Source organism: Bombina bombina, chromosome 3, assembly GCF_027579735.1.
Source record: "Bombina bombina isolate aBomBom1 chromosome 3, aBomBom1.pri, whole genome shotgun sequence".
NCBI lineage: Eukaryota > Metazoa > Chordata > Amphibia > Anura > Bombinatoridae > Bombina > Bombina bombina.
In genome coordinates this window covers 505,914,731-505,926,744 of record NC_069501.1, presented here as the reverse complement: position 1 = coordinate 505,926,744, position 12,014 = coordinate 505,914,731, and the positions used below count along the sequence as shown (strand labels likewise).

The following is a 12,014-nucleotide window of genomic DNA, read 5'->3' as shown; positions in this document are numbered from 1 at the left end:
TGACGCAATAAATTATAGCATTTTGCGCACCCGCGAGCCTAACAGCCCACAATTTAGAAAGTGCCAAACCATAGCTGAGAAAGTCATAAATAAAAGGAAATATACTTACCAAAAGACACTCATCTACATAAAGTAGATAGCCAAACCAGTACTGAAACGAGAGTCAGTAGAGGTAATGGTATATAAGAGTATATCGTCGATCTGAAAAGGGAGGTAGGAGAAGAAATCTCTACGACCGATAACAGAGAACCTATGAAATAGATCCCCGTTAGGATGACCATTGCATTCAATAGGTAATACTCCCTTCACATCCCTCTGTCATTCACTGCACTCTGAGAGGAAAACCGGGCTTCAGCATGCTGCGAAGCGCATATCAACGTAGAAATCTAGCACAAACTTACTTCACCACCTCCATAGGAGGCAAAGTTTGTAAAACTGAATTGTGGGTGTGGTGGGGGGTGTATTTATAGGCATTTTGAGGTTTGGGAAACTTTGCCCCTCCTGGTAGGAATGTATATCCCATACGTCACTAGCTCATGGACTCTTGCCAATTACATGAAAGAAAAACAAAACCTTCCAAGATAACAGCTTAATATCTATGGAATGCATTGGCTCAAACGGAGCCTGCTGCAAAACTAAGAACTAGGTTAAAGGGACAGTCAACACCAGAATTTGTGTTTAAAAAGATAGATAATCCCTTTATTACCCATTTCCCAGTTTTGCAAAACGAACACTGTTATATTAATACACTTTTTACTTCTGTGATTAACTTGTATCTAAGCATCTTCTGACCGCCCCTAATCACATGACTTTTAGTTATTATCAATTGACTTGCATTTTAGCCAATTAGTGCAGTGTCTGCCACTAGCCACGGGCGTGATCACAATGCTATCTATATGGCCTACATGAGCTTGCTCTCCCCTGCTGTGAAAAGTAAATAAAATAGAGGCAGTCTTCAAGGGCTTAGAAATTATCATATGCACCTTCCTAGGTTTGCTTTCAATTAGAATACCAAGAGAACAAAGCAAAATTGTTGATAAAAGTAAATTGGAAAGTTGTTTAAAATTACATGCCATATTTGAAAAATGAAAGTTTTTTTGGACTTGACTGTCCCTTTAAGGCTCCAAGGAGGAGCAACGGGTTTAAACACAGGCCTGATTCTAACCAGGGCCTGACAAAAAGATTAAAGATCCGGCACATCCTCCAGACACTTATGTAAAAGAATAGATAAGGCAGAAATCTGACCTTTCAGAGAACTGACTGACAACCCTTTCTCCAGACCATCCTGGAGAAAAGACAAAATTCTAGGAATCCTGACCCTAGTCCAAGAGTAGCCCTTTGATTCACACCAATAAAGGTATTTAGGCCATACCATATGGTAGATCTTACGAGTAACAGACTTACGAGCCTGAATCATAGTATCAATTACCGACTTAGACAGAACTAAGCGTTCAATCTCCAAGCAGTCAGCTTCAGAGAAATGAGATTTGGATGGAGGAACGGACCCCGAGTTAGAAGGTCCTTCCTCAGAGGTAACCTCCAAGTTGGAAGAGATGACATCTTCACTAGGTCCGCAAACCAGATCCTGCAAGGCCATGCAGGAGCTATTATAATTACAGACGCTCTCTCCTGCCTGATACGAGCAATGACTCGTGGAAGGAGAGCAAATGGAGGAAATGGGTATGGCTAGATCGAAATCCCAAGGTACCGCCAGAGCATCTATCAGGGCAACCTGATGATCTCTTGACCTTGAACCATACCTTGGAAGCTTGGTGTTCCTACGAGACACCATCAGAATTTTGACGCCCCTTAGGTCTATTCTTCTTGTCTTGTGGTAGAAAAGACCCCTTTCCACCAGTAATTTCAGAAATTATCTCTGCCAGACCAGGACCAAACAGGGTCTTACCCTTGTAAGGTAGCAACAGAAGCTTGGACTTGGAGGTAACATCAGCTGACCAAGATTTAGCCACAAAGCCCTGCAGGCTAGAAAAGTGAAGCCAGGCATCTTGGCTTCCAGTCTAATGACTTGCATGTTCGCATCAGAAATAAAAGAATTGGCTAGTTTTAGGGCCTTAATCCCATCTTGGATCTCCTCCAACAGAGTTTCCTCTAAAACTAACTCTGACAAAGCATTGCACCAATAAGATCCTGCAATTGCCACTGTGGCAATACAGACTGCAGGTTGCCATTGTAGACCCTGATGAACATACATTTTCTTTAAATAAGCCTTCAGCTTTTTTTCCATGGGATCTTTAAAGAAACAGCTATCCTCAATAGGAATTGTGGTTCTCTTGGCCAGAGTAGAAATAGCCCCTTCTACCTTAGGCACTGTGCGCCTTGAGTTTAAAATGGAGTCAGCAACAGGAAACCTCTTTTTAAAAATGGGAGATGAGGAGAAAGATATCCCTGGCTTATCTCACTCCTGTGCAATGATCTCCGAGACACGGTCTGGAACAGGAAACACTTCCTCAGGGGAAGGAACATCATAGTATTTGTTAAGCTTACTAGATTTCTTAGGGTTGACAGTGAAAGATGAATCGGAGTCGTCCAAAGTAGCCAGTACCTCTCCTTTAACAGTACACAGAGGTGTTCAAGCTTAAATCTGAAGTGTACCTCTTCAGAGTCAGTCAAAGGAATTATACTGTCAGAATCTGAGATTTCACCCTCAGAAGCTACCAAGGTATCCTCCTCATCAGACTTAGGATGGAGGTCAACCTTCGCAGCAGCAGGGGGCGACAGACACCTTACAAATCAGAATTTTTTTTAGATTTCCTCTTGCGCTTCCCCAACATGGAAAAAGCAGATTCCGCAGATAAAACAGAAGATATCTTTGCCACAAAATCTACAGGCAAATATACGCCTCCAGGAGGCTGGGAGGAACCACAGGGCACTGTATGTGATGCCATTGAGGCTTAGGATGTTTGAGGAGAAAGCTGCGGCATAACCTGAACAGCATTATCCTGGGAGACATTAGGCTCAGAGGGCAATCATTTATCTTTACATTCTAGCAATCTATCTAAACATGTAGCACAACATTGAATAGGAAAAACAATTTGGGCCTCTAGACATAAAATACATTTATCAAATGAAATAACTTCTTGATCCATGTCCATAGCTGCAAAAAAATAAAAATACCCTAAATTTAAAAGAGTAAATTTCTAAAATAAAGATTACTGTCAAAATATAAAAATTACTGTGACTTTAAGTAGGAGCTCTAAATTCCTCTTAAGTGTTAATACGCTAAGAAAATAAAAACAAAACTGCTACAAGGAAAGAAAAATCTAGGACCTCTACACAGTCTGGGGTGCCCTACCGCAATTCAGTGGAATCCTAATTCTTTGGTAGTACAGGGACTGCTAGCGACTTCGCTTTCATCTGCTGCATCAACCAACACAGAAAAAGCAACTACTACTTGACGCCACTCCGAAGTATCGGAAGGGAAGGAGATCACGTGACCGGCAGATAGGAACTGCGCATCTGACTAAAAGGGCGCGTTCCCTGCAGAGTAAAGAAAAAAAAGCCATTACTAGCTCCAGGGCCACCATCAGGGGGTGACAGGGGTGACTCCTGCCAGGGGGCCCCATGAGACAAAAACATGGGGTGCCCTACCGCAATTCAGAGGAATCCTAATTCTTTGGTAGTACAAGGACTGCTAGCGACTTCGCTTTCATCTGCTGCATCAGCCGACACAGAACAACAGAAAAAGCAACTACTACTTGACGCCACTCCGCTCTGAACTATCGGAAGAGAAGGAGATCACATGACCGGCAGAGAGGAACTGCACATCTAACTAAAAGCGCGCGTTCTCTGCAGAGTAAAGAAGAAAAAGCCATTACTAGCTCCAGTGCCAACATCAGGGGGTGACAGGGGTGACTCCTGCCAGGGGCCCAATGGGACAGGGGGCCCCATGAGACAAAAACAACATTTAAAAAAAATTATTTAATTTTGGCAGCCACCAGAGGGTACTACAACAGAGTGCTATTGAGCGTGGGAAATGTTATTACTAGGAGTAAAGCATTAGCATTTGAGAGGATTTCTGAGTGTGCACTAAACCACTATGCACAGTGTGAGAGACTTGGCACTTAAGTGTGTGCGTCAGATGGCAGATCACTTTCATTTGCAGAGGAGGTAGGACTTACTTAGTAAATGTTTTTTATTTCTTTGTGCAATTTCAGATTGTAACTTCAGTGTGGTAGTAGTTGAATGGTGGGGCCAGGGGTCCATAAAAACACATTTTTTTTTTTAGCAATATGCAGCAGTGTATTTATGATTATTTGGCAATGCTGTAGAAATTCTATATTTAAAGCCATGCAGAAATGTTTCCTCCTCAATACACAAATGGTAGGTGCCCTTTTGGCAGATATGAGTTTTTTTTATTAATATATATTTTCTGTGGATGTCTCTGGGAGGGTGTGTGCGTATGGCTGTGTGTTTTCTGTGGGTGTCTCGGTGAGGGTCTGTATGTCTGTGCATTTTCTGTGGGAGTCTCTGTGAGAGTGTGTGTATGTCTGTGTGTTTTATGTGGGTGTCTCTCTGTGTGTGTGTTTTCTGTGGGTGGCTGTGTGTGTGGGTGTGTGTTTTCTGAGGCTGTCTCTGTCGGTGTTTCCTTGGGTGTATGTGTCCATTGTCCCGTTTTAGGACATTTTGACCTTACTACTGATTATTCACATCTTTCTACAGACTTTGAGACTAATGAGACCTTTCCAGAAGTCACCAATCCACAATTTAACCTTTAAATTATTGTTTAGGCAGTTCAGGGCCCTTCCTTTCAGGCACTGCATGCTGTTATCATTTAGTTGGCATCTTCCTTGACAAAAAGAAAATCAGAACTCCATATTTTGTTTTATAAATCTCCTTTTTTGACAAAACTGTAGTCTACCTCATTACTTGTCAGGTCAATGTAAATAAGTGTCTGTTTGGGTGCTTGTGTCTGAATGTGTTTGTGTGTTTCTTTGCATGTCTGCTAGAGTGTCTATATGTGAATCCTTATGTGTGAGTGTGTGTTTCAGTGTATGAGTGTGTCTGTGTGTTTTTGTGTTTGTGTGTTACTACCTTTACAACATTTTCAAGTTGGACTACACTTAAGAATAAAGTTCATATACGTTTTAGTCACTTGGTCAAAAACTGCACATGTCAAAGGGGGGGGGGGGGGGGGCTGACTAAGTCAGGTGCCCCAAAATTTCTAGTGGCTGCCCTGACTAGCTCTAACTGTCCTCTTACAGGAACAACTAACAATCTTCTAGATTTGCCTAAATATAAGCAGACTAATGAAGGAAAAGCTTGTCCCCACCGATTCCACAACATGCCCCAAATAAAAGCTTGCCTCAAAAGTTTAACATAAGAGCCCCATAGGGAAAACTTCCCCAAATAAAGAGAAAATTTAACCTCCAGCCTCCACATACATATGTGCCTGCCCACTGTCTCAGCAATCCTATGTCATAAAACATAATTTATGTAAGAACTTACCTGATAAATTCATTTCTTTCATATTAGCAAGAGTCCATGAGCTAGTGACGTATGGGATATACATTCCTACCAGGAGGGGCAAAGTTTCCCAAACCTCAAAATGCCTATAAATACACCCCTCACCACACCCACAATTCAGTTTAACGAATAACCAAGAAGTGGGGTGATAAAAAAGTGCGAAAGCATATAAAATAAGGAATTGGAATAACTGTGCTTTATACAAAATCATAACCACCACAAAAAAAGGGCGGGCCTCATGGACTCTTGCTAATATGAAAGAAATGAATTTATCAGGTAAGTTCTTACATAAATTATGTTTTCTTTCATGTAATTAGCAAGAGTCCATGAGCTAGTGACGTATGGGATAATGATTACCCAAGATGTGGATCTTCCACACAAGAGTCACTAGAGAGGGAGGGATAAAATAAAGACAGCCAATTCCTGCTGAAAATAATCCACACCCAAAATAAAGTTTAATGAAAAACATAAGCAGAAGATTCAAACTGAAACCGCTGCCTGAAGTACTTTTCTACCAAAAACTGCTTCAGAAGAAGAAAATACATCAAAATGGTAGAATTTAGTAAAAGTATGCAAAGAGGACCAAGTTGCTGCTTTGCAAATCTGATCAACCGAAGCTTCATTCCTAAACGCCCAGGAAGTAGAAACTGACCTAGTAGAATGAGCTGTAATCCTCTGAGGCGGAGTTTTACCCGACTCAACATAGGCAAGATGAATTAAAGATTTCAACCAAGATGCCAAAGAAATGGCAGAAGCTTTCTGGCCTTTTCTAGCACCGGAAAAAATAACAAATAGACTAGAAGTCTTTCGGAAAGACTTAGTAGCTTCAACATAATATTTCAAAGCTCTAACAACATCCAAAGAATGCAACGATTTCTCCTTAGAATTCTTAGGATTAGGACATAATGAAGGAACCACAATTTCTCTACTAATGTTGTTGGAATTCACAACTTTAGGAAAAAATTCAAAAGAAGTTCGCAACACCGCCTTATCCTGATGAAAAATCAGAAAAGGAGACTCACAAGAAAGAGCAGATAATTCAGAAACTCTTCTGGCAGAAGAGATGGCCAAAAGGAACAAAACTTTCCAAGAAAGTAATTTAATGTCCAATGAATGCATAGGTTCAAATGGAGGAGCTTGAAGAGCCCCCAGAACCAAATTCAAACTCCAAGGAGGAGAAATTGACTTAATGACAGGCTTTATACGAACCAAAGCTTGTACAAAACAATGAATATCAGGAAGAATAGCAATCTTTCTGTGAAAAAGAACAGAAAGAGCAGAGATTTGTCCTTTCAAGGAACTTGCGGACAAACCCTTATCTAAACCATCCTGAAGAAACTGTAATATTCTCGGTATTCTAAAAGAATGCCAAGAAAAATGATGAGAAAGACACCAAGAAATATAAGTCTTCCAGACTCTATAATATATCTCTCTAGATACAGATTTACGAGCCTGTAACATAGTATTAATCACAGAGTCAGAGAAACCTCTTTGACCAAGAATCAAGCGTTCAATCTCCATACCTTTAAATTTAAGGATTTCAGATCCTGATGGAAAAAAGGACCTTGAGACAGAAGGTCTGGTCTTAACGGAAGAGTCCACGGTTGGCAAGAGGCCATCCGGACAAGATCCGCATACCAAAACATGTGAGGCCATGCCGGAGCTACCAGCAGAACAAACAAGCATTCCTTCAGAATCTTTGAGATTACTCTTGGAAGAAGAACTAGAGGCGGAAAGATATAGGCAGGATGATACTTCCAAGGAAGTGATAATGCATCCACTGCCTCCGCCTGAGGATCCCGGGATCTGGACAGATACCTGGGAAGTTTCTTGTTTAGATGAGACGCCATCAGATCTATTTCTGGAAGTTCCCACATTTGAACAATCTGAAGAAATACCTCTGGGTGAAGAGACCATTCGCCCGGATGCAACGTTTGGCGACTGAGATAATCCGCTTCCCAATTGTCTATACCTGGGATATGAACCGCAGAGATTAGACAGGAGCTGGATTCCGCCCAAACCAAAATTCGAGATACTTCTTTCATAGCCAGAGGACTGTGAGTCCCTCCTTGATGATTGATGTATGCCACAGATGTGACATTGTCTGTCTGAAAACAAATGAACGATTCTCTCTTCAGAAGAGGCCAAAACTGAAGAGCTCTGAAAATTGCACGGAGTTCCAAAATATTGATCGGTAATCTCACCTCCTGAGATTCCCAAACTCCTTGTGCCGTCAGAGATCCCCACACAGCTCCCCAACCTGTGAGACTTGCATCTGTTGAAATTACAGTCCAGGTCGGAAGCACAAAAGAAGCCCCCTGAATTAAACGATGGTGATCTGTCCACCACGTTAGAGAGTGTCGAACAATCGGTTTTAAAGATATTAATTGAGATATCTTTGTGTAATCCTTGCACCATTGATTCAGCATACAGAGCTGAAGAGGTCGCATGTGAAAACGAGCAAAGGGGATCGCGTCCGATGCAGCAGTCATAAGACCTAGAATTTCCATGCATAAGGCTACCGAAGGGAATGATTGTGACTGAAGGTTTCGACAAGCTGAAATCAATTTTAGACATCTCTTGTCTGTTAAAGACAGAGTCATGGACACTGAATCTATCTGGAAACCCAGAAAAGTTACCCTTGTCTGAGGAATCAATGAACTTTTTGGTAAATTGATCCTCCAACCATGATCTTGAAGAAACAACACAAGTCGATTCGTATGAGATTCTGCTAAATGTAAAGACCGAGCAAGTACCAAGATATCGTCCAAATAAGGAAATACCACAATACCCTGTTCTCTGATTACAGACAGAAGGGCACCAAGAACCTTTGTAAAAATTCTTGGAGCTGTAGCTAGGCCAAATGGCAGAGCCACAAACTGGTAATGCTTGTCCAGAAAAGAGAATCTCAGGAACTGATAATGATCTGGATGAATCGGAATATGCAGATATGCATCCTGTAAATCTATTGTGGACATATAATGCCCTTGCTGAACAAAAGGCAAGATAGTCCTTACAGTTACCATCTTGAACGTTGGTATCCTTACATAACTATTCAATATTTTTAGATCCAGAACTGGTCTGAAGGAATTCTCCTTCTTTGGTACAATGAAGAGATTTGAATAAAACCCCATCCCCTGTTCCGGAACTGGAACTGGCATAATTACTCCAGCCAACTCTAGATCTGAAACACAATTCAGAAATGCTTGAGCTTTCACTGGATTTACTGGGACACGGGAAAGAAAAAATCTCTTTGCAGGTCGTCTCATCTTGAAACCAATTCTGTACCCTTCTGAAACAATGTTCTGAATCCAAAGATTGTGAACAGAATTGATCCAAATTGAAAAAACGTAACCTGCCCCCTACCAGCTGAGCTGGAATGAGGGCCGCACCTTCATGTGGACTTAGAAGCAGGCTTTGCCTTTCTAGCAGGCTTGGATTTATTCCAGACCGGAGATGGTTTCCAAACTGAAACTGCTCCTGAGGATGAAGGATTAGGCTTTTGTTCTTTGTTGAAACGAAAGGAACGAAAACGATTATTAGCCCTGTTTTTACCCTTAGATTTTTTATCCTGTGGTAAAAAAGTTCCTTTCCCACCAGTAACAGTTGAGATAATAGAATCCAACTGAGAACCAAATAATTTGTTACCCTGGAAAGAAATGGAAAGTAGAGTTGATTTAGAAGCCATATCAGCATTCCAAGTCTTAAGCCATAAAGCTCTTCTAGCTAAAATAGCTAGAGACATAAACCTGACATCAACTCTGATAATATCAAAAATGGCATCACAGATAAAATTATTAGCATGCTGAAGAAGAATAATAATATCATGAGAATCATGATCTGTTACTTGTTGCGCTAAAGTTTCCAACCAAAAAGTTGAAGCTGCAGCAACATCAGCCAATGATATAGCAGGTCTAAGAAGATTACCTGAACACAGATAAGCTTTTCTTAGAAAGGATTCAATTTTCCTATCTAAAGGATCCTTAAACGAAGTACCATCTGACGTAGGAATAGTAGTACGTTTAGCAAGGGTAGAAATAGCCCCATCAACTTTAGGGATTTTGTCCCAAAATTCTAATCTGTCAGACGGCACAGGATATAATTGCTTAAAACGTTTAGAAGGAGTAAATGAATTACCCAATTTATCCCATTCTTTGGAAATTACTGCAGAAATAGCATTAGGAACAGGAAAAACTTCTGGAATAACCACAGGAGATTTAAATACCTTATCTAAACGTTTAGAATTAGTATCAAGAGGACCAGAATCCTCTATTTCTAAAGCAATTAGTACTTCTTTAAGTAAAGAACGAATAAATTCCATTTTAAATAAATATGAAGATTTATCAGCATCAATCTCTGAGACAGAATCCTCTGAACCGGAAGAGTCATCAGAATCAGAATGATGATGTTCATTTAAAAATTCATCTGTAGGGAGAGAAGTTTTAAAAGATTTTTTACGTTTACTAGAAGGAGAAATAACAGACATAGCCTTCTTGATGGATTCAGAAACAAAATCTCTTATGTTATCAGGAACATTCTGCACCTTAGATGTTGAAGGAACTGCAACAGGCAATGGTACTTTACTAAAGGAAATATTATCTGCATTAACAAGTTTGTCATGACAATTAATACAAGCAACAGCCGGAGGAATAGCTACCAAAAGTTTACAGCAGATACACTTAGCTTTGGTAGATCCAGCACTAGACAGCGATTTTCCTGTAGTATCTTCTGACTCAGATGCAACGTGAGACATCTTGCAATATGTAAGAGAAAAAACAACATATAAAGCAAAATTGATCAAATTCCTTAAATGACAGTTTCAGGAATGGGAAAAAATGCCAAAGAACAAGCTTCTAGCAACCAGAAGCAATGAAAAATGAGACTTAAATAATGTGGAGACAAAAGCGACGCCCATATTTTTTAGCGCCAAATAAGACGCCCACATTATTTGGCGCCTAAATGCTTTTGGCGCCAAAAATGACGCCACATCCGGAACGCCGACATTCTTGGCGCAAAATAACGTCAAAAAATGACGCAACTTCCGGCGACACGTATGATGCCGGAAACGGAAAAGAATTTTTGCGCCAAAAAAGTCCGCGCCAAGAATGACGCAATAAAATGAAGCATTTTCAGCCCCCGCGAGCCTAACAGCCCACAGGGAAAAAAGAGTCAAATTTTTGAAGGTAAGAAAAAATGAATAATTCAAATGCATAATCCCAAATATGAAACTGACTGTCTGAAAAATAAGGAAAGTTGAACATTCTGAGTCAAGGCAAATAAATGTTTGAATACATATATTTAGAACTTTATAAACAAAGTGCCCAACCATAGCTTAGAGTGTCACAGAAAATAAGATTTACTTACCCCAGGACACTCATCTACATGTTTGTAGAAAGCCAAACCAGTACTGAAACGAGAATCAGTAGAGGAAATGGTATATATAAGAGTATATCGTCGATCTGAAAAGGGAGGTAAGAGATGAATCTCTACGACCGATAACAGAGAACCTATGAAATAGACCCCGTAGAAGGAGATCACTGCATTCAAATAGGCAATACTCTCCTCACATCCCTCTGACATTCACTGCACGCTGAGAGGAAAACCGGGCTCCAACTTGCTGCGGAGCGCATATCAACGTAGAATCTAGCACAAACTTACTTCACCACCTCCATCGGAGGCAAAGTTTGTAAAACTGAATTGTGGGTGTGGTGAGGGGTGTATTTATAGGCATTTTGAGGTTTGGGAAACTTTGCCCCTCCTGGTAGGAATGTATATCCCATACGTCACTAGCTCATGGACTCTTGCTAATTACATGAAAGAAAGGATTATTTTACTGTCCCAATATACTGCAGCGTTAAATCTTAAAGTGCAAGTCTCCAACACCTAGAAGACAAAAGCACTTACCTGCAATCTCGCTGTCTGGCAGGAAGAAAGCTCACCAGGCGTGAAAGGACACATAATACTTACAGACATGTGGAAAAAGAAAGAACAGAGTAACCAACTCTGGCTTTCTATGACTAGGGCAGCAAATATGTTAGGAAAACAAAGTAAGGACCACCTCACCACTTCCTAACTGCTTAAAAGCCACCACTACTCTTACTCAAGAGATTGACATGGACACAGCTAAACCCAAATCCTTGCTTGCAGGGAAAAGTACCCAAAAAAAGGAAAAAAAAATATTCAGACACCAAGCTTCACCTCCTCCATTTATAAAGGCAAAGAGAATGACTGGGGGTTATGGGTAAGGGAAGTGAGACACTTAACAGCTTTGCTGTGGTGCTCTTTGCCTCCTACTGCTGGCCAGGAGTGAATATCCCACTAGTAATTAGAATGATGTCGTGGACTCTCCATGTCTTAGGAAAGAAAGTGTATTTTTTTTACCATTTTTTCATCATATTTTATAAAAAAAAATTATAGTAAATTATAGGATATGATGAAAATAATGGTATCTTTAGAAAGTCCATTTAATGTTGAGAAAAACTGTATATAATATGTGTGGGTACAGTAAATGAGTAAGAGGAAAATCACAG

General features: G+C 40.5%; 1 protein-coding gene across 6 annotated transcripts in view; it reads right to left on the bottom strand.

The window, feature by feature from the left end:
• The window catches only part of SYNRG (synergin gamma), a 402,787-nt gene that overhangs the window by 76,183 nt on the left and 314,590 nt on the right, over positions 1-12,014 (bottom strand). The window lies entirely within an intron of this gene.